This window comes from Oncorhynchus gorbuscha, unplaced genomic scaffold, assembly GCF_021184085.1.
Source record: "Oncorhynchus gorbuscha isolate QuinsamMale2020 ecotype Even-year unplaced genomic scaffold, OgorEven_v1.0 Un_scaffold_5980, whole genome shotgun sequence".
NCBI classification, from domain to species: Eukaryota; Metazoa; Chordata; class Actinopteri; order Salmoniformes; family Salmonidae; genus Oncorhynchus; species Oncorhynchus gorbuscha.
Genome location: NW_025749673.1, coordinates 1 through 23,306, shown reverse-complemented (window position 1 = coordinate 23,306; position 23,306 = coordinate 1). Strand labels below are relative to the sequence as shown.

The following is a 23,306-nucleotide window of genomic DNA, read 5'->3' as shown; positions in this document are numbered from 1 at the left end:
CGCATCTGCACGTCGCTCCAACGGGTAGTATAACTTTTTCATTATATTTCATTATATCACAACGGTTTGATTTGTCTTATCTTAGCAATTTCTTCTCAGCTAGCTACATAGCCGTCTTTGTATCAAAGATAATTGCGTAATTATCGTATTTCGCCGTCCTAACGTAGTCTTCACTAGCCAGCTAGCTAACGTCCACTGATTAGCTGCACTGGAGAAACTATTACACTCAACTGAACGACTTGATTAGTTTAGTGTTAGCTAGCTACATAGCTGTCTTTGCTGTCTTCGTATCATCGTATCATCGTATCCAAGATAATTGTGTTGTTTAGGTTAGAGTGTGTAGTCTTAGAGTGATTATCTTAATTTACCGAGGTTAGCTAGCCAGCTATTTGTCGTCCTTAACGTAGGTGACTCTGCTAGCTAGCCAACAGCTAGCCAACGCTAGCCAACGTCTTCTGTATAGAACTCAACTACCCGGTCGCATTCACAGGTAGTATCACATTTTCACTTCATTTCATTACAGTACAACGGTTTGATTTGTTTGATCGTAGCTAGCTACTTAGCTAGCTACATAGCCGTCTTTGTATCAAAGATAATTGTGTAGTCTAGAGCGATTTTCTAGGTTCGCTAGCCATCTATTGTCGTTCTTTTAACGCAACGTAACGTAAACAACACTGCTAGCTAGCCTGCTAGCCCCCGAATAGCAACACTGCAGAAACTATTACACTCAACGGAACGACTTGATTAGTGTAGTGTCAACAACGCACCCACTGCCAGCTGGCCTACTTCAGCAGTACTGTATCATTTTAATCATTTTAGTCAATAAGATTCTTGCTACGTAGCTTAACTTTCTGAACATTCGAGACGTGTAGTCCACTTGTCATTCCAATCTCCTTTGCATTAGCGTAGCCTCTTCTGTAGCCTGTCAACTATGTGTCTGTTTATCCCTGTTCTCTCTCTCTGCACAGACCATAAAAACGCTCCTCACCGCGTGGCCGCGGCCACCCTACTCTGGTGGTCCCAGCGCGCACGACCCACGTGGAGTTCCAGGTCTCCGGTAGCCTCTGGAACTGCCAATCTGCGGTCAACAAGGCAGAGTTCATCTCAGCCTATGCCTCCCTCCAGTCCCTCGACTTCTTGGCACTGACGGAAACATGGATCACCACAGACAACACTGCTACTCCTACTGCTCTCTCTTCGTCCGCCCACGTGTTCTCGCACACCCCGAGAGCGTCTGGTCAGCGGGGTGGTGGCACCGGGATCCTCATCTCTCCCAAGTGGTCATTCTCTCTTTCTCCCCTTACCCATCTGTCTATCGCCTCCTTTGAATTCCATGCTGTCACAGTTACTAGCCCTTTCAAGCTTAACATCCTTATCATTTATCGCCCTCCAGGTTCCCTCGGAGAGTTCATCAATGAGCTTGATGCCTTGATAAGCTCCTTTCCTGAGGACGGCTCACCTGTCACAGTTCTGGGCGACTTTAACCTCCCCACGTCTACCTTTGACTCTTTCCTCTCTGCCTCCTTCTTTCCACTCCTCTCCTCTTTTGACCTCACCCTCTCACCTTCCCCCTACTCACAAGGCAGGCAATACGCTCGACCTCATCTTTACTAGATGCTGTTCTTCCACTAACCTCATTGCAACTCCCTCCAAGTCTCCGACCACTGCCTTGTATCCTTTTCCCTCTCGCTCTCATCCAACACCTCCACACTGCCCCTACTCGGATGGTATCGCGCCGTCCCAACCTTTCGCTCTCTCTCCCCACTACTCTCTCCTCTTCATCCTATCATCTCTTCCCCTCTGCTCAAACCTTCTCCCACCTATCTCCCTGACTCTGCCTCCTCAACCCTCCTCCTCCCTCTCTGCATCCTTTGACTCTCTATGTCCCTATCCTCCAGGCCGGCTCGGTCCTCCTCCCGCTCCGTGGCTCGATGACTCATTGCGAGGCTCACAGAACAGGGCTCCGGGCAGCCGGCGGAAATGGAGGAAAACTTCGCCCCTCGGACCTGGCATCCTTTCTCCTCCTCTCTACATTTTCCTCCTCTGTCTCTGCTGCTAAAGCCACTTCTGCCAGCTAAAATTCAAGCATCTGCCTCTAACCCTAGGAAGCTCTTTGCCACCTTCTCCTCCCTCCTGAATCCTCCTCCCCCTCCTCCTCTCTGCAGATGACTTCGTCAACCATTTTGAAAGAGATCGGCGCACATCCGTCCCTCGTTTGCTAAGTCAAGCGACACCGCTAGTTCTGCTCACTGCCCTACCCTGTCTCTGACCTCTTTCTCCCCTCTCTCCAGATGAAATCTCGATCTTGTAATGACCGGCCAGCCCAACAACCTGCCCGCTTGACCCTATCCCTCCTCTTTCTCCAAGACCATTTCCGGAGACCTTCTCCCTTACCTCACCCTCGCTCATCAACTCTTCACAAGCCAGTTAGCTACGTCCTTCAAGTCTTCAGAAGGCGAGAGTTGCACCCTTCTGAAAAAACCTACACTCGATCCCTCCGATGTCACTCATAGACCAGTATCCCTTTCTTTCTTTTTCTCTCCAAAACTCTTGAACGGCCGCTCCTGATAGCTCTCCGCTATCTCTCTCTGAATGACCTTCTTGATCCAAATCAGTCAGGTTTCAAGACTAGTCATTCAACTGAGACTGCTCTCCTCTGTATCACGGAGGCGCTCCGCACTGCTAAAGCTAACTCTCTCTCCTCTGCTCTCATCCTTCTAGATCTATCGGCTGCCTTCGATACTGTGAACCATCAGATCCTCCTCTCCACCCTCTCCGAGTTGGGCATCTCCGGCGCGGCCCACGCTTGGATTGCGTCCTACCTGACCGGTCGCTCCTACCAGGTGGCGTGGCGAGAATCTGTCTCCTCACCACGCGCTCTCACCACTGGTGTCCCCCAGGGCTCTGTTCTTGGCCCTCTCCTATTCTCGCTATACACCAAGTCACTTGGCTCTGTCATAACCTCACATGGTCTCTCTTATCATTGCTATGCAGACGACACACAATTAATCTTCTCCTTTCCCCTTCTGATGACCAGGTGGCGAATCGCATCTCTGCATGTCTGGCAGACATATCAGTGTGGATGACGGATCACCACCTCAAGCTGAACCTCGGCAAGACGGAGCTGCTCTTCCTCCCGGGGAAGGACTGCCCGCTCCATGATCTCGCCATCACGGTTGACAACTCCATTGTGTCCTCCTCCCAGAGCGCCAAGAACCTTGGCGTGATCCTGGACAACACCCTGTCGTTCTCAACTAACATCAAGGCGGTGGCCCGTTCCTGTAGGTTCATGCTCTACAACATCCGCAGAGTACGACCCTGCCTCACACAGGAAGCGGCGCAGGTCCTAATCCAGGCACTTGTTATCTCCCGTCTGGATTACTGCAACTCGCTGTTGGCTGGGCTCCCGCCTGTGCCATTAAACCCCTTCAACTCATCCAGAACGCCGCAGCCCGTCTGGTGTTCAACCTTCCCAAGTTCTCTCACGTCACCCCGCTCCTCCGTTCTCTCCACTGGCTTCCAGTTGAAGCTCGCATCCGCTACAAGACCATGGTGCTTGCCTACGGAGCTGTGAGGGGAACGGCACCTCAGTACCTCCAGGCTCTGATCAGGCCCTACACCCAAACAAGGGCACTGCGTTCATCCACCTCTGGCCTGCTCGCCTCCCTACCACTGAGGAAGTACAGCTCCCGCTCAGCCCAGTCAAAACTGTTCGCTGCCCTGGCCCCCCAATGGTGGAACAAACTCCCTCACGACGCCAGGACAGCGGAGTCAATCACCACCTTCCGGAGACACCTGAAACCCCACCTCTTTAAGGAATACCTAGGATAGGTTAAGTAATCCCTCTCACCCCACCCCCCCTAAGTTTTAGATGCACTATTGTTAAGTGACTGTCCCACTGGATGTCATAATGTGAATGCACCAATTTGTAAGTCGCTCTGGATAAGAGCGTCTGCTAAATGACTTAAATGTAAATGTAAATGTAAATGTGAGTCTATTGTCTGAACCAGGACGGCCTGTAGAGGAGGAGTCTATTGTCTGAACCAGGACGGCCTGTCGAGGAGGAGTCTATTGTCTGAACCAGGACGTCCTGTAGAGGAGGAGTCTATTGTCTGAACCAGGACGGCCTGTAGAGGAGGAGTCTATTGTCTGAACCAGGACGGCCTGTAGAGGAGGAGTCTATTGTCTGAACCAGGACGGCCTGTAGAGGAGGAGTCTATTGTCTGAACCAGGACGGCCTGTGGAGGAGGAGTCTATTGTCTGAACCAGGACGGCCTGTAGAGGAGGAGTCTATTGTCTGAACCAGGACGGCCTGTAGAGGAGGAGTCTATTGTCTGAACCAGGACGGCCTGTAGAGGAGGAGTCTATTGGCTGAACCAGGACGGCCTGTAGAGGAGGAGTCTATTGTCTGAACCAGGACGGCCTGTAGAGGAGGAGTCTATTGGCTGAACCAGGACGGCCTGTAGAGGAGGAGTCTATTGTCTGAACCAGGATGGCCTGTAGAGGAGGAGTCTATTGTCTGAACCAGGACGGCCTGTAGAGGAGGAGTCTATTGTCTGAACCAGGACGGCCTGTAGAGGGAGGAGTCTATTGTCTGAACCAGGACGACGGAGTCTATTGTCTGAACCAGGACGGCCTGTAGAGGAAGGAGTCTATTGTCTGAACCAGGACGGCCTGTAGAGGAGGAGTCTATTGTCTGAACCAGGACGGCCTGTGGAGGAGGAGTCTATTGTCTGAACCAGGATCGGCCTGTGGAGGAGGAGTCTATTGTCTGAACAGGATGGCCTGTAGGGAGGAGTCTATTGTCTGAACCAGGGACGGCCTGTAGAGGAGGAGTCTATTGTCTGAACCAGGACGGCCTGTAGAGGAGGAGTCTATTGTCTGAACCAGGACGGCCTGTGGAGGAGGAGTCTATTTGTCTGAACAGGGCGGCCTGTAGAGGAGGAGTCTATTGTCTGAACCAGGACGGCCTGTGGAAGTGAGGAGTCTATTGTCTGAACCAGGACGGCCTGTAGAGGAGGAGTCTATTGTCTGAACCAGGACGGCCTGTGGAGGAGGAGTCTATTGTCTGAACCAGGACGGCCTGTAGAGGAGGAGTCTATTGTCTGAACCAGGACGGCAAGGAGAAGGGGAGGCTATTGTCTGAGCCAGGAGGCTCAGTCTATTGCCTGAACCAGGACGGCCTGTAGAGGAAGAGTCTATTGTCTGAACCAGGACGGCCTGTAGAGGAGGAGTCTATTGTCTGAACCAGGACGGCCTGTAGAGGAGGAGTCTATTGTCTGAACCAGGACGGCCTGTCGAGGGGAGGAGTCTATTGTCTGGACGGCAAGGAGAAGGGAGGCAGCCAGACGGCCTGTAGAGGAGGAGTCTATTGTCTGAACCAGGACGGCCTGTAGAGGAGGAGTCTATTGCCTGGAACCAGGACGGCCTGTCGAGGAGGAGTATATTGTCTGAACCAGGACGGCCTGTAGAGGAGGAGTCTATTGTCTGAACCAGGGCCTGTAGAGGAGGAGTCTATTGGCTGAACCAGGACGGCCTGTAGAGGAGGAGTCTATTGTCTGAACCAGGATGGCCTGTAGAGGAGGAGTCTATTGTCTGAACCAGGACGGCCTGTAGAGGAGGAGTCTATTGCCTGACCAGGACGGCCTGTAGAGGAGGAGTCTATTGTCTGAACCAGGACGGCCTGTAGAGGAGGAGTCTATTGTCTGAACCAGGACGGCCTGTAGAGGAGGAGTCTATTGTCTGAACCAGGACGGCCTGTAGAGGAGGAGTCTATTGCCTGAACCAGGACGGCCTGTAGAGGAGGAGTCTATTGTCTGAACCAGGGCCCGGCCTGTAGAGGAGGAGTCTATTGTCTGAACCAGGACGGCCTGTAGAGGAGGAGTCTATTGTCTGAACCAGGACGGCCTGTAGAGGAGGAGTCTATTGTCTGAACCAGGACGGCCTGTAGAGGAGGAGTCTATTGTCTGAACCAGGACGGCCTGTAGAGGAGGAGTCTATTGTCTGAACCAGGACGGCCTGTGGAGGAGGAGTCTATTGCCTGAACCAGGACGGCCTGTCGAACCAGACGGCTCAGGAGTCTATTGTCTGAACCAGGACGGCCTGTAGAGGAGGAGTCTATTGTCTGAACCAGGGACGGCCTGTAGAGGAGAATCTATTGTCTGAACCAGGACGGCCTGTAGAGGAGGAGTCTATTGTCTGAACCAGGACGGCCTGTGGAGGAGGAGTCTATTGTCTGAACCAGGACGGCCTGTAGAGGAGGAGTCTATTGTCTGAACCAGGACGGCCTGTAGAGGAGGAGTCTATTGTCTGAACCAGGACGGCCTGTAGAGGAGGAGTCTATTGGCCTGTAGAGGAGGAGTCTATTGTCTGAACCAGGACGGCCTGTAGAGGAGGAGTCTATTGTCTGAACCAGGACGGCCTGTAGAGGAGGAGTCTATTGTCTGAACCAGGACGGCCTGTAGAGGAGGAGTCTATTGTCTGAACCAGGACGGCCTGTAGAGGAGGAGTCTATTGTCTGAACCAGGACGGCCTGTAGAGGAGGAGTCTATTGTCTGAACCAGGACGGCCTGTAGAGGAGGGAGGCTATTGTCTGAGCCAGGGACGGCCTGTAGAGGAGGGAGTCTATTGTCTGAACCAGGACGGCCTGTAGAGGAGGAGTCTATTGTCTGAACCAGGACGGCCTGTAGAGGAGGAGTCTATTGTCTGAACCAGGACGGCCTGGAGAAGGGAGGCTATTGTCTGAACCAGGACGGCCTGTGAGAGGAGGTCTATTGTCTGAACCAGGACGGCCTGTAGAGGAGGAGTCTATTGTCTGAACCAGGACGGCCTGTAGAGGAGGAGTCTATTGTCTGAACCAGGACGGCCTGTAGAGGAGGAGTCTATTGCCTGAACCAGGGGGACGGCCTGTCGAGGAGGAGTCTATTGTCTGAACCAGGACGGCCAGGACGGCCTGTAGAGGAGAGTCTATTGTCTGAACCAGGACGGCCTGTAGAGGAGGAGTCTATTGCCTGAACCAGGACGGCCTGTCGAGGAGGAGTCTATTGTCTGAACCAGGGACGGCCTGTAGAGGAGGAGTCTATTGTCTGAACCAGGACGGCCTGTAGAGGAGGAGTCTATTGCCTGAACCAGGACGGAAGGAGTCTATTGTCTGAACCAGGACGGCCTGTAGAGGAGGAGTCTATTGTCTGAACCAGGACGGCCTGTAGAGGAGGAGTCTATTGTCTGAACCAGGACGGCCTGTAGAGGAGGAGTCTATTGTCTGAACCAGGGACGGCCTGTAGAGGAGGAGTCTATTGTCTGAACCAGGACGGCCTGTAGAGGAGGAGTCTATTGTCTGAACCAGGACGGCCTGTAGAGGAGGAGTCTATTGTCTGAACCAGGACGGCCTGTAGAGGAGGAGTCTATTGCCTGAACCAGGACGGCCTGTAGAGGAGGAGTCTATTGTCTGAACCAGGACGGCCTGTAGAGGAGGAGTCTATTGTCTGAACCAGGACGGCCTGTAGAGGAGGAGTCTATTGCCTGAACCAGGACGGCCTGTAGAGGAGGAGTCTATTGTCTGAACCAGGACGGCCTGTAGAGGAGGAGTCTATTGCCTGAACCAGGACGGCCTGTCGAGGAGGAGTCTATTGTCTGAACCAGGACGGCCTGTAGAGGAGGAGTCTATTGTCTGAACCAGGACGGCCTGTAGAGGAGGAGTCTATTGCCTGAACCAGGACGGCCTGTAGAGGAGGAGTCTATTGTCTGAACCAGGACGGCCTGTAGAGGAGGCGTATATCTGCTTCTGTCGTGTGAGGCAGCTTGATGTTCATGTTCACCCTGGACAGGACACTAGTAGACAGTATTTTGAGGAACAGTGGGTTAACTGCCTTGTTCAGGGGCAGAACGACAGAGTTTCATTTTCAGCTCGGGGATTCGATCTAGCACGATTACTGGCCCAACGCGCCCAGTAAAGTTCCTTAACAAATCAAATCAAATTTTATTGGTCACATACACAAATTTAGCAGATGTTATTGGTCACATACACAAATTTAATGTTATTGTCACATACACAAATTTAGCAGATGTTATTGATCACATACACAAATTTAGCAGATGTTATTGGTCACATACACAAATTTAGCAGATGTTATTGGTCACATACACAAATTTAGCAGATTTTATTGCGTGTCTAGCGAAATGCGTGTGTTCGAGCTCCAACAGTGCAGTAGTATCTAACAATTCACAACAATACAGACACATCTAAAAGTAGAAGAACCGGAATTAAGAAATATATAAATAAATCTTTTATTATAATATATAATATATAAATACATCTATATGAATAAATATTGATTATAATATATAATATATAAATAAATATGTATTATAATATATAATATATAAATAAATCTTTATTATAATATATAATATATGAATAAATATGTATTATAATATATAATATATAAATACATATGTATTATAATATATAATATATAAATAAATATGTATTATAATATATAATATATGAATAAATATGTATTATAATATATAATATATAAATAAATATGTATTATAATATATAATATATGAATAAATATTTATTATAATATATAATATATGAAGAAATATTTATTATAATATATAATATATAAATAAATATTTATTATAATATATAATATAGTAATACATATTTATTATAATATATAATATATAAATAAATATTTATTATAATATATAATATAGTATTATAATATATAATATATCAATAAATATGTATTATAATATAGAATATATAAATACATATTTATGATAATATATAATATATGAATAAATATTTATTATAATATATAATATATAAATACATCTTTATTGTAATATATAATATATAAATAAATATTTGGTTGAATATGGTGTTGAAGCAGTGTGGTATCAGTAAAATAAAGTTACCTTGACAGCGGTGTTGGGTTTGGTCTGTCTATTATATTAGTAGTATCATCAGGATTATACTTGTAATACGATAGTGTAGTATGTGTATGATATTAGTTACCTTGACAGTGGTGTTGGGTTCAAACTTGAAGGCCTTGGTCTGTCCGTTCTCCAGATACACCTTTAGAACGTTGGGAGGAAGAGCAGCGAGTTGCCCTGGAAACCAGATGAATCAGGAAATAAGGGTGTGTTATTATTAGCTAAATACTTTACTGGTATCAGATACATATTAGAGAAGGGGGGTGACAAATAAGCTACCTGGGCCTGTGGTGATAATAGTAATAATAATAGTATTTTCATGTTGAGGATCCATTAAAAGGGGTTATGTGAAGAACCCCTAAAGGATGCTCAGGAACCTTTACGTATTAGAGTGGTTGTCTGTCTCTCTCTGGCTCTCAATTTCAATTTCTGATAGAATCATTTGTATGTTTAAGATAATGACTAAAGTGTTCCACCCTGAAACCATATAATTGTATGAAATGTGTTAGGGTCATAATTCAATAAATTGTGTGACTAGGCCATTGTGTTACTATTTCGCAATATGAGCTGGGTATAGTTGAGACATTCTAGGACAACTGTCGACTTGTGAAACTAATAACTGGAAAGAGGCCTCCCACCCCAGGGAGGGAAAAACGGTTAGAAACGCTTAGGCTTGAAGAAGATAATGAAACCTGTTGCAGAAGTGATTAACAATGTATGTGAACTCTGGAAAAATACAGCCCATCTAAAGAGAGGAGGCGTTTCTACTGATGTGAGTTCTTGTGAGTGTGTGCTGTAAAAGATTGTGTTCTCATTTTGAAGACAGAGCGCTCTCTGAATAAAGTATTGATCTATTGCAGAATCTGAGACTTTGTCTAATTCTTATTAACCGGAGATCTACGACCTCTGGGAAAGAGACAAAGTGTGAGGGATAACCGAGTTCAACCATTGAGACAGTAAAATTCTAATTATTTATTAACCGGAGATATACGACCTCTGGGAAAGAGACAAAGCGTGAGGGATAACCGAGTTCAACCATTGAGACAGTAAAATTCTAATTATTTATTAACCGGAGATGTACGACCTCTGGGAAAGAGACAAAGCTTGAGGGATAACCGAGTTCAACCATTGAGACAGTATGTACACAGTCAGTAAAATTCTCACACGAAGGGCTTTATTGGCATGGGAAACATATGTTTTCATTGCCAAAGCAAGTGCAATAAATAATAAACAACAACAAATGAACTGTAAACATTACACTTATTAAAGTTCCAAAAGAATGAAGTCATGCATTATTTGGTGTTTTACTTTGTACACGGAGGATATTTTAGCAGAATTCTGCCTGCAGAGTCTCAATTTGGTGTTTGTCCCATTTTGTGAATTCCTGGTTGGTGAGCGGACCCCAGACCTCACAACCATGAAGGGCAAAGGGTTCGATAACTGATTCAGGTATTTTTGCCAGATCCTTGGTATGTTCCTTTTGATGGCATAGAAGGCACTTGTCTCTCAGATCGTTCACAGCTTTGTAGAAGTTACCTGTGGTGCTGATGTTTAGGCCGAGGTACAGTTGAAGTTGGAAGTTTACATACACTTAGGTTGGACACATTAAAACTAGTTTTTCAACTACTTCACACATGTCTTGTTAACAAACTATAGTTGTGGTAAATCGGTAAGGATATCTACTTTGTGCATGACACAAGTAATTTTTCCAACAATTGTTTACAGACAGATTATTTCACTTATAATTCATTGTATCACAATTTCAGTGCATCAGAAGTTTACAGACACTAAATTGACTGTGCCTTTAACTTCACTAGGGTAGGGGGCACTATTTTCACTTCCGGATGAAAAGCGTGCCCAAAGTAAACTGCCTGCTACTCAGGCCCAGAAGCTGATATGCATATGATTGGTAGATTTGGAAAGGTAACACCCTAAAGTTTCCAAAACTGTTAGAACAATGTCTGTGAGTATAACATAACTGATATGGCAGGCAAAAACCTGAGAAAAATATATTTTATGTTTGTAGTATTCTATTGAAAGCCATTACAGTATCCATAGAGTTAGGACTCTGATTGCACTTCCCATGGCTTCCACTAGAGGTCAACAGTCTTTAGAAATTGTTTCTGGCTTGTATTCTGAAAAATGAGGGAGTAAGACCTCTCTAAATGAGTGAACACTACAGTGGCCCAGAGCTTTTTCATGCGCGAGACCGAGGGTGCGCCTTTCTTGTTTACCTTTTATATTCACAACGTTATTGTCTGGATTGAAATATTATAGATTATTTAGGCTAAAAACAACCTGAGGATTGATTATAAACATCGTTTGTCTCTACGAACTTTACGGATACTATTTGGATGTTTCGTCTGCCTGTTGTGACTGTGTTTGAGCCTGTGGATTACTGAACAAGACGGGGGGGTTTGGATATAAAGAGAGACTTTATTGAACAAAGCGAACATTCATTGAGTAAACAGGAGTCTCGTGAGTGCAACCATATGAAGATCATCAAAGGAAAGTGATACATTTTTATCACTATTTCTGACTTGTGTAACTCCTCTACTTGGCTGTTTACTGTTTGTAATGATTTGTCTGCTGGGCGCTGTTCTCAGATAATCGCATGGTTTGCTTTCGCCGTAAAGCCTTTTTGAAATCTGACACCGTGATTGGATTAACAAGAAGTTCATCTTCAAACCGATGTGTAACACCTGTATGTTTTATGAATGTTTATGATGAGTATTTCTGTTTTTGAATTTGGCGCTCTGCAATTCAAACCGATGTAACACCTGTATGTTTTATTAATGTTTATGATGAGTATTTCTGTTTTTGAATTTGGCGCTCTGCAATTTCACTGGATGTTGGCCAGGTGGGACGCTAGCGTCCCCTAGTGAGGTTAAACAGCTTGGAAAATTCTAGAACATTATGCTATGGCTTAGAAGTTTCTGATAGGCTAATTGTACGGTAATTGCCCATTTGACATTTGCTCAGTACATTGTTTTCACTGAGGAAATGTAAGAGTCTGCTGTTAATAATGATGATAATAATGCAGAAGATTTTCCCATGGTTGCTGTTGACGCATATCCCACGGTATCTCTCTGTCTCTCTGTGTCTCTGTGTCTCTGTGTCTCTGTGGCTCTGTGGCTCTGTGGCTCTGTGGCTCTGTGGCTCTGTGGCTCTGTGGCTCTGTGGCTCTGTGTCTCTGTGGCTCTGTGTCTCTGTGTCTCTGTGGCTCTGTGGCTCTGTCTCTCTCAATTCAATGTAAGTGCTTTATTGGCTTGGGAAAAGTATGTTTACATTGCCAAAGCAAGTGACATAGAAGATAAACAAAAGTGAAATGAACAATAAAAAATGAACAGTAAACATTACACTTACAAAAATTCCATAAGAATAAAGACATTTCAAATGTCATATTATGTCCATAAACAATGTTGTAACGATGTGCAAATAGTTAAAGTACGAAAGGGAAAATAAATAAACATAAATATAGGTTCTCTCTCTCTAAATATATATCTCCCTGTCTCTCTGTCTAAATATATATCTGCCTCTCTCTCTGTCTCTCTCTCTAAATATACATCTGCCTCTCTCTCTGTCTCTCTCTCTAAATATATATCTGCCTCTCTCTGTCTCTCTCTCTAAATATATATCTGCCTCTCTCTCTGTCTCTCTCTCTAAATATATATCTGCCTCTCTCTCTGTCTCTCTCTCTAAATATATATCTGCCTCTCTCTCTGTCTCTCTCTCTAAAAATATATCTGCCTCTCTCTCTGTCTCTCTGTCTAAATATATATCTGCCTCTCTCTCTGTCTCTCTGTCTAAATATATATCTGCCTCTCTCTCTGTCTCTCTGTCTAAATATATATCTGCCTCTCTCTCTGTCTCTCTGTCTAAATATATATCTGCCTCTCTCTCTGTCTCTCTGTCTAAATATATATCTGCCTCTCTCTCTCTGTCTCTCTGTCTAAATATATATCTGCCTCTCTCTCTGTCTCTCTAAAATATATCTGTCTCTGTCTAAATATATATCTGCCTCTCTCTCTGTCTCTCTGTCTAAATATATATCTGCCTCTCTCTCTGTCTCTCTCTCTAAAAATATATCTGCCTCTCTCTCTGTCTCTCTGTCTAAATATATATCTGCCTCTCTCTCTGTCTCTCTGTCTAAATATATATCTGCCTCTCTCTCTCTGTCTCTCTGTCTAAATATATATCTGCCTCTCTCTCTGTCTCTCTCTCTAAAAATATATCTGCCTCTCTCTCTGTCTAAATATATATCTGCCTCTCTCTCTGTCTCTCTGTCTAAATATATATCTGCCTCTCTCTCTCTGTCTCTCTGTCTAAATATATATCTGCCTCTCTCTCTGTCTCTCTCTCTAAAAATATATCTGCCTCTCTCTCTGTCTCTCTGTCTAAATATATATCTGCCTCTCTGTCTCTCTGTCTAAATATATATCTGCCTCTCTCTCTGTCTCTCTGTCTAAATATATATCTGCCTCTCTCTCTGTCTCTCTCTCTAAAAATATATCTGCCTCTCTCTCTGTCTCTCTGTCTAAATATATATCTGCCTCTCTCTCTGTCTCTCTGTCTAAATATATATCTGCCTCTCTCTCTGTCTCTCTCTCTAAATATATATCTGCCTCTCTCTCTGTCTCTCTCTCTAAAAATATATCTGCCTCTCTCTCTGTCTCTCTCTCTAAATATATATCTGCCTCTTTCTCTGTCTCTCTCTCTAAATTGATTTAAATATATATCTGCCTCTCTCTCTGTCTCTCTCTCTAAATATATATCTGCCTCTCTCTCTGTCTCTCTCTCTAAAAATATATCTGCCTCTCTCTCTGTCTCTCTGTCTAAATATATATCTGCCTCTCTCTCTGTCTCTCTGTCTAAATATATATCTGCCTCTCTCTCTGTCTCTCTCTCTAAATATATATCTGCCTCTCTCTGTCTCTCTCTCTAAATATATATCTGCCTCTCTCTCTGTCTCTCTCTCTAAAAATATATCTGCCTCTCTCTGTCTCTCTCTCTAAATATATATCTGCCTCTCTCTCTGTCTCTCTCTCTAAATATATATCTGCCTCTCTGTCTGTCTCTCTCTAAATATATATCTGCCTCTCTCTCTGTCTCTCTCTCTAAAAATATATCTGCTCTCTCTCTGTCTCTCTCTCTAAATCTGCCTTTCTCTCTGTCTCTCTCTCTAAATATATATCTGCCTCTTTCTCTGTCTCTCTCTCTAAATTGATTTAAATATATATCTGCCTCCCTCTCTGTCTCTCTGTCTCTCTCTCTGTCTCCTCCCTTTAAATATATATCTGCCTCTCTCTGTCTCTGAAAATATATATCTGCCTCTCTCTCTGTCTCTCTCTAAAAATATATCTGCCTCTCTCTGTCTCTCTGTCTAAATATATATCTGCCTCTCTCTCTGTCTCTCTCTCTAAATATATATCTGCCTCTCTGTCTCTCTCTCTAAATATATATCTGCCTCTCCTCTCTGTCTCTCTCTCTCTGTCTCTCTGTCTCTCTCTAAATATATATCTGCCTCTCTCTCTGTCTCTCTCTCTCTAAATATATATCTGCCTCTCTCTGTCTAAAATATATATCTGCCTCTCTCTCTGTCTCTCTCTCTAAAAATATATCTGCCTCTCTCTCTGTCTCTCTCTCTAAATATATATCTGCCTCTTACAAGCTCTCTCTGTCTCTCTCTCTAAATATATATCTGCCTCTTTCTCTGTCTCTCTCTCCAAATTTGATTTAAATATATATCTGCCTCTCTCTCTGTCTCTCTGTCTAAATATATATCTGCCTCTCCACTGTCTCTCTCTCTAAATAATATCTGCCTTCTCTCTGTCTCTCTCTAAATATATATCTGCCTCTCTCTGTCTCTCTCTCTAAAAATATATCTGCCTTCTCTCTGTCTCTCTCTCTAAATATATATCTGCCTCTCTCTCTGTTCTCTCTCTAAATATATATCTGCCTCTTTCTCTGTCTCTCTCTCTAAATTGTTTAAATATATATCTGCCTCTGTCTGTCTCTCTGTCTAAATATATATCTGCCTCTGTCTCTCTCTGTAAATATATATCTGCCCTCTCTGTCTCTAAATATATATCTGCCTCTCTCTCTGTCTCTCTGTCTCTCTGTCTCTCTGTCTCTCTGTCTCTCTGTCGCTCTCTCTCTCTGTCTCTCTGTCTGTCTCTCTGTCTGTCTCTCTGTCTCTCTCTCTGTCTCTCTCTCTGTCTCTCTGTCTCTCTGTCTCTCTCTCTGTCTCTCTGTCTCTCTCTCTGTCTCTCTGTCTCTCTCTCTGTCTCTCTGTCTCTCTGTCTCTTTCCATCTGTCTTTCTCCATCTGTCTCTCTGTCTATTATACTGTGTTTTTCATGTCTCTCCCTCCCTCTTTATGTTCCTCCTCTCACCCCCTCTCTTCCACTCTCTCCTCCTCCTCCCTTTCAATACATTATTCTTCTGTAATCACAGCTGTTCTGAAGGGAATCAGACTGGCATTGATCCAACCACTCAATCTCTTCCTGTTGTTCTCTCTCTCTCGCTCCACCCCCCCTCTCATCTCTCTTTCATTCTCCCTCCACCTCTCTCTCTCTCTCTCTTGCTTTCTCTCTCTCCCTCCAATCCTTTCTCTCTCTCTCTCTCTCCACCCCTCGCTCCGCTCCCTTCTTCCCCCACCCTTCTCTAATTATAATTATTTAAATTATTAATTCATAATTATAATTAATTATAATGATATGCCATTTAGCAGACGCTTTTATCCAAAGCGACTTACAGTCATGTGTGCATACATTCTACGTATGGGTGGTCCAGGGGATCGAACCCACTACCCTGGCGTTACAAGCGCCATGCTCTACCAACTGAGCTATGTTACAAGCGCCATGCTCTCCCCCTCCACCCTTCTCTCTCCACCCCTCGCTCCGCTCCCTTCCTCCCCCACCCTTCTCCTCTCCCCCTCCACCCTTCTCTCTCTCCCTCTCCACCCTTCTCTCGCTCCCCCTCCACCCTTCTCTCTGCTCCCCTCTAACCCTCTAATCGTTAATAGTGCGTTTACACTGAGTATACAGAACAACACCTTCCTAATATTGAGTTGCATCCTCCCTTTGCCCTCAGAACAGCCTCAATTTATCGGGGTATGGACTCTACAAGGTGTTGAAATCGTTCCACAGGGAGGCTGGCCCATGTTGACTCTACAAGGTGTTGAAATCGTTCCACAGGGAGGCTGGCCCATGTTGACTCTACAAGGTGTTGAAATCGTTCCACAGGGAGGCTGGCCCATGTTGACTCTACAAGGTGTTGAAAGTGTTCCACAGGGAGGCTGGCCCATGTTGACTCTACAAGGTGTTGAAATCGTTACACAGTGAGGCTGGCCCATGTTGACTCTACAAGGTGTTGAAATCGTTCCACAGGGATGCTGGCCCATGTTGACTCTACAAGGTGTTGAAATCGTTCCACAGGGATGCTGGCCCATGTTGACTCCACAAGGTGTTGAAATCGTTCCACAGGGATGCTGGCCCATGTTGACTCCAATACTTCCCACAGTTGCGTCAAGTTGGATGGATGTCCTTTGGGTGATGAACCATTCTTGATACACAGGGGCAACTGTTGAGTGTGAAAAACCCAGCAGCGTTGCAGTTCTTGACACGAACTGGTGCGCCTGGCACCTACTACCATACCCCGTTCGAAGATACTTAAATATGTCCATTCACACTTTGAATGGGACACACACAATCCATGTTTTAGTTGTCTCAAGGCTTGAACATCTTTCTTTAACATGTCTCCTCCCCTTCATCTACACTGATTGAAGAAGGATTTAACAGGTGACATCAACAAGGGATCATAGCTTTCACCTGGACTCACCTGGTCAGTCTAAGTCATGGAAAGAGCAAGTTTTCCTCAAGTTGTCTAAACTCAGCGTTTTCTCCTGTAATCAGGGAATCATCCAGCCCTCGATACGACCACTCTGTCTCAGGGTGAGTCCCAGATGGAACCCTATATGCCAATGTTCTGGTCAACAGTAGTACACTATGTAGGGAACAGGGCCCTGGTCAACAGTAGTACACTATGTAGGGAACAGGGCCCTGGTCAACAGTAGTACACTATGTAGGGAACAGGGCCCTGGTCAACAGTAGTACACTATGTAGGGAACAGGGCCCTGGTCAACAGTAGTACACTATGTAGGGAACAGGGCCCTGGTCAACAGTAGTACACTATGTAGGAACAGGGCCCTGGTCAACAGTAGTACACTATGTAGGGAACAGGGCCCTGGTCAACAGTAGTACACTATGTAGGGAACAGGGCCCTGGTCAACAGTAGTACACTATGTAGGGAACAGGGCCCTGGTCAACAGTAGTACACTATGTAGGGAACAGGGCCCTGGTCAACAGTAGTACACTATGTAGGGAACAGGGCCCTGGTTAACAGTAGTACACTATATAGGGAACAGGGCCCTGGTCAACAGTAGTACTATGTAGGGAACAGGGCCCTGGTCAACAGTAGTACACTATGTAGGGAACAGGGCCCTGGTCAACAGTAGTACACTATGTAGGGAACAGGCCCTGGTCAACAGTAGTACACTATGTAGGGAACAGGGCCCTGGTCAACAGTAGTACACTATGTAGGGAACAGGGCCCTGGTCAACAGTAGTACACTATGTAGGGAACAGGGCCCTGGTCAACAGTAGTACACTATGTAGGGAACAGGGCCCTGGTCAACAGTAGTACACTATGTAGGGAACAGGGCCCTGGTCAACAGTAGTACACTATATAGGGAACAGGGCCCTGGTCAACAGTAGTACACTATGTAGGGAACAGGGCCCTGGTCAACAGTAGTACACTATGTAGGGAACAGGGCCCTGGTCAACAGTAGTACACTATGTAGGGAACAGGGCCCTGGTCAACAGTAGTACACTATGTAGGGAACAGGGCCCTGGTCAACAGTAGTACACTATGTAGGGAATTGAGATGCAGCCTCTGTCTCTGATCACTAGCGTAAGCTTGTTCCTGTCTGTATGGAGTCCTCCAGGGAGCTTGTTCCTGTCTGTATGGAGTCCTCCAGGGAGCTTGTTCCTGTCTGTATGGAGTCCTCCAGGGAGCTTGTTCCTGTCTGTATGGAGTCCTCCAGGGAGCTTGTTCCTGTCTGTATGGAGTCCTCCAGGGAGCTTGTTCCTGTCTGTATGGAGTCCTCCAGGGAGCTTGTTCCTGTCTGTATGGAGTCCTCCAGGGAGCTTGTTCCTGTCTGTATGGAGTCCTCCAGGGAGCTTGTTCCTGTCTGTATGGAGTCCTCCAGGGAGCTTGTTCCTGTCTGTATGGAGTCCTCCAGGGAGCTTGTTCCTGTCTGTATGGAGTCCTCCAGGGAGCTTGTTCCTGTCTGTATGGAGTCCTCCAGGGAGCTTGTTCCTGTCTGTATGGAGTCCTCCAGGGAGCTTGTTCCTGTCTGTATGGAGTCCTCCAGGGAGCTTGTTCCTGTCTGTATGGAGTCCTCCAGGGAGCTTGTTCCTGTCTGTATGGAGTCCTCCAGGGAGCTTGTTCCTGTCTGTATGGAGTCCTCCAGGGAGCTTGTTCCTTTCTGTATGGAGTCCTCCAGGGAGCTTGTTCCTGTCCTGTCTGGAGTCCTCCAGGGAGCTTGTTCTTGTCTGTATGGAGTCCTCCAGGGAGCTTGTTCCTGTCTGTATGGAGTCCTCCAGGGAGCTTGTTCCTTTCTGTATGGAGTCCTCCAGGGAGCTTGTTCCTGTCTGTATGGAGTCCTCCAGGGAGCTTGTTCCTGTCTGTATGGAGTCCTCCAGGGAGCTTGTTCCTGTCTGTATGGAGTCCTCCAGGGAGCTTGTTCCTTTCTGTATGGGGTCCTCCAGGGGAGCTTGTTCCTTTCTGTATGGAGTCCTCCAGGGAGCTTGTTCCTGTCTGTATGGAGTCCTCCAGGGAGCTTGTTCCTGTCTGTATGGAGTCCTCCAGGGAGCTTGTTCCTTTCTGTATGGAGTCCTCCAGGGAGCTTGTTCCTGTCTTTATGGAGTCCTCCAGGAGCTTGTTCCTGTCTTTATGGAGTCCTCCAGGGAGCTTGTTCCTGTCTTTATGGAGTCCTCCAGGGAGCTTGTTCCTGTCTTTATGGAGTCCTCCAGGGAGCTTGTTCCTGTCTTTATGGAGTCCTCCAGGGAGCTTGTTCCTGTCTTTATGGAGTCCTCCAGGGAGCTTGTTCCTGTCTTTATGGAGTCCTCCAGGGAGCTTGTTCCTGTCTTTATGGAGTCCTCCAGGGAGCTTGTTCCTTTCTGTATGGAGTCCTCCAGGACAGGACATCTAAAGGGACAGGACATCTACAGGGACAGGACATCTACAGGGACAGGACATCTACAGAGACAGGACATCTACAGAGACAGGACATCTACAGGGACAGGACATCTACAGGGACAGGGACAGGACATCTACAGGGACATCTAAAGGGACAGGGACAGGACATCTACAGGGACAGGACATCTAAATGGACATCTACAGGGACAGGACATCTAAAGGGACATCTAAAGGGACGGGACATATAAAGGGACAGGACATCTACAGGGACAGGACATCTAAAGGGACATTTAAAGGGACAGGACATCTACAGGGACAGGACATCTAAAGGTACATCTACAGGGACAGTACTTCTAAAGGGACATCTACAGGGACAGGACATCTAAAGGAAGGACATCTACAGGGACAGGACATCTAAAGGGACATCTAAAGGGAGAGGACATCTAAAGGAACAGGACATCTACAGGGACAGGACATCTACAGGGACAGGACGTCTAAAGGGGAAGGACATCTACAGGGACAGGATATCTAAAGGGGAAGGACATCTACAGGGACAGGACATCTACAGGACATCTACAGGGACAGGATATCTAAAGGGGAAGGACATCTACAGGGACAGGACATCTACAGGGGCAGGACATCTACAGGGACAGGACATCTACAGGGACAGGACATCTAAAGGGGAAGGACATCTACAGGGACAGGACATCTACAGGGGCAGGACATCTACAGGGACAGGATATCTACAGGGACAGGACATCTACAGAGCGAGGACATCTACAGGGACAGGACATCTACAGGGACAGGACATCTACAGGACATCTAAAGGGACAGGACATCTACAGGGACAGGACATCTACAGGGACAGGACATCTAAAGGGACAGGACATCTAAAGGGACATCTAAAGGGACAGGACATCTAAAGGGACATCTAAAGGGACAGGGACAGGACATCTACAGGGACATCTAAAGGGACAGGGACAGGACATCTACAGGGACAGGACATCTACAGGGACAGGACATCTACAGGGAGGACATCTACAGGACATCTACAGGGACAGGACATCTACAAGGACAGGACATCTACAGGGACAGGACATCTACAGGGACAGGACATCTACAGGGACATCTACAGGGACAGGACATCTAAAGGGACATCTACAGGGACAGGGACAGGACATCTAAAGGGACATCTACAGGGACAGGACATCTACAGGGGCAGGACATCTACAGTGAAAGGACATCTAAAGGGACAGGACATCTAAAGGGGACATCTAAAGGACATCTACAGGGACAGGACATCTATCTAAAGGGACAGGACATCTACAGGGACAGGACATCTACAGGGACAGGACATCTAAAGGGACAGGACATCTACAGGGACAGGACATCTACAGGGACAGGACATCTAAAGGGACAGGACATCTAAAGGGACAGGACATCTACAGCGACAGGACATCTACAGCGACAGGACATCTAAACCACAGTGAAATGGGTTTCCAAGCCAAGCAGTGAGGATAGGGAGGAATATGGGGTTGTCATATGGCTGAGAGATAAACCACTGGCTTGCGACTGGCTCCATACAGCAGTCATGTCAGCTCCATAAAGCATTAACAGACATGCTGCAGACCTTGCTGCTGCTCCAGTTTCAACTGTTCTGCCTTATTATTATTCGACCATGCTGGTCATTTATGAACATTTGAACATCTTGTCCATGTTCTGTTATAATCTCCACCCGGCACAGCCAGAAGAGGACTGGCCACCCCCACATAGCCTGGTTAATCTCTAGGTTTCTTCCTAGGTTTTGGCCTTTCTAGGCCTTTCTAGGAGTTTTTCCAAGCCACCGTGCTTCTACACCTGCATTGCTTGCTGTTTGGGGTGTTAGGCTGGGTTTCTGTACAGCACTTTGAGATATCAGCTGATGTACGAAGGGCTTTATAAATACATTTGATTTGATGTCCATCTGGTGCTCTAGAAGTCACTGTATAGACTAGATCATACATGAATCCTGGACAGATATGACACAACAGCTTCATAGAGGGCTTATAACGCGCCATGCAGTGACAATAGGGTGTCGTAAGAGTCTGACGTACCTGAGAGTGACTATTGACCTCAACCTCCTCAGCAAAGCGAACTTTGACCGGGTTGGACCGGAGTTTAGCTCTCTTCTCTGGGGTGATGAAGGAAGACTTGGGTCCCTGAGAAACCACAGGAGGAGAAATTAGGACTTGGGTCCCTGAGAAACCACAGGAGGAGAAATTAGGACTTGGGTCCCTGAGAAACCACAGGAGGAGAAATTAGGACAGAGTTGCCAAAAGGCACAAGGATACAGACTGCACAAACTGTGGTTTAGCGGTAATGCTAACAGCAAATAACATTCTCCTCACCCTATCCGGGTTCAAACCCCTTCTCCTTCCTGTTGAGTCTGCATCTCCATCTGTTTCTATACCTGTCTAAATCAAGTGTCAGTAAACCCTAAAAATCTAGATCTGAAAACGAACAGGTAGTGGATAAACACCAGAACCTCAGAGACACTAATCTGACTGATCAACCCAACAGGCTGATAAACACCAGAACCTCAGAGACACTGATCAACCCAACAGGCTGATAAACAACAGAACCTCAGAGACACTGATCAACCCAACAGGCTGATAAACAACAGAACCTCAGAGACACTAATCAACAACCAACAGGCTGATAAACACCAGAACCTCAGAGACACTAATCTGACTGATCAACCCAACAGGCTGATAAACACCAGAACCTCAGAGACACTGATCAACCCAACAGGCTGATAAACACCAGAACCTCAGAGACACTGATCAACCCAACACGCTGATAAACAACAGAACCTCAGAGACACTAATCTGACTGATCAACCCAACAGGCTGATAAACACCAGAACCTCAGAGACACTGATCAACCCAACAGGCTGATAAACAACAGAACCTCAGAGACACTGATCAACCCAACAGGCTGATAAACAACAGAACCTCAGAGACACTGATCAACCCAACAGGCTGCTAAACAACAGAACCTCAGAGACACTAATCTGACTGATCAACCCAACAGGCTGATAAACAACAGAACCTCAGAGACACTAATCTGACTGATCAACAGAGTATATAACAGATCATTGCTGACTGTTGTTGTAAAGAGTCAGTGTTCCTAATGGGGAAAACTGTGTTTGTTGAGAAGAGTCAGTGTTCTAATGGGGAAAACTGTGTTGTTGTTGTAAAGAGTCAGTGTTCCTAATGGATAAAGTGTGTTGTTGTAAAGAGTCAGTGTTCCTAATGGGGAAAACTGTGTTGTTGTTGTAAAGAGTCAGTGTTCCTAATGGATAAAGTGTGTTGTTGAGAAGAGTCAGTGTTCCTAATGGGGGAAACTGTGTTTGTTGTAAAGAGTCCGTGTTCCTAATGGGGAAAACTGTGTTTGTTGTTGAGAAGAGTCAGTGTTCCTAATGGGGAAAACTGTGTTGTTGAGAAGAGTCAGTGTTCCTAATGGGGCAAACTGTGTTTGTTGTAAAGAGTCAGTGTTCCTAATGGGGGAAAACTGTGTTGTTGAGAAGAGTCAGTGTTCCTAATGGGGCAAACTGTGTTTGTTGTAAAGAGTCAGTGTTCCTAATGGGGAAAACTGTGTTGTTGAGAAGAGTCAGTGTTCCTAATGGGAAAACTGTGTTTGTTGTTGAGAAGAGTCAGTGTTCCTAATGGGGAAAACTGTGTTTGTTGTTGAGAAGAGTCAGTGTTCCTAATGGGGAAACTGTGTTTGTTGAGAAAGAGTCAGTGTTCCTAATGGATGTGTTGTTGAGAGTTCTAATGGATAAAGTGTGTTGTTAAAATACCTGCAGTTGTTCATTCATCAACACGCAAGCAAGCAGACACACACACACGCCGAGGCCACACTACTAGGTCATAAAGGTGTGACAACACTCTGCCCTGTGGGGAACCATGATGGAGCACCTGGGTGTGTGTGTGGTTTCTCTGTTTGGTGAAGAGAGCAACTGTTAACTGAAGGAAGAATACAACATGGAAAACATAGTGACTCACCGCTGAGTTTCTGAGGACCGTTATCATCACAGAGTGTGACACTCCCTAGGGGG

At 46.0% G+C, this 23,306-nt stretch overlaps 1 long non-coding RNA gene across 1 annotated transcript; it reads right to left on the bottom strand.

Annotated features, from left to right (window-relative positions):
• Positions 1–9,100: 9,100 nt before the first annotated feature.
• Positions 9,101–23,286, bottom strand: LOC124029281. Its single transcript, XR_006837753.1, has 3 exons — positions 23,254–23,286; positions 21,301–21,405; positions 9,101–9,123 (listed from the first exon to the last, which is right to left on the bottom strand). It is a non-coding gene; the product is annotated as an uncharacterized LOC124029281 (long non-coding RNA).
• Positions 23,287–23,306: the final 20 nt, after the last annotated feature.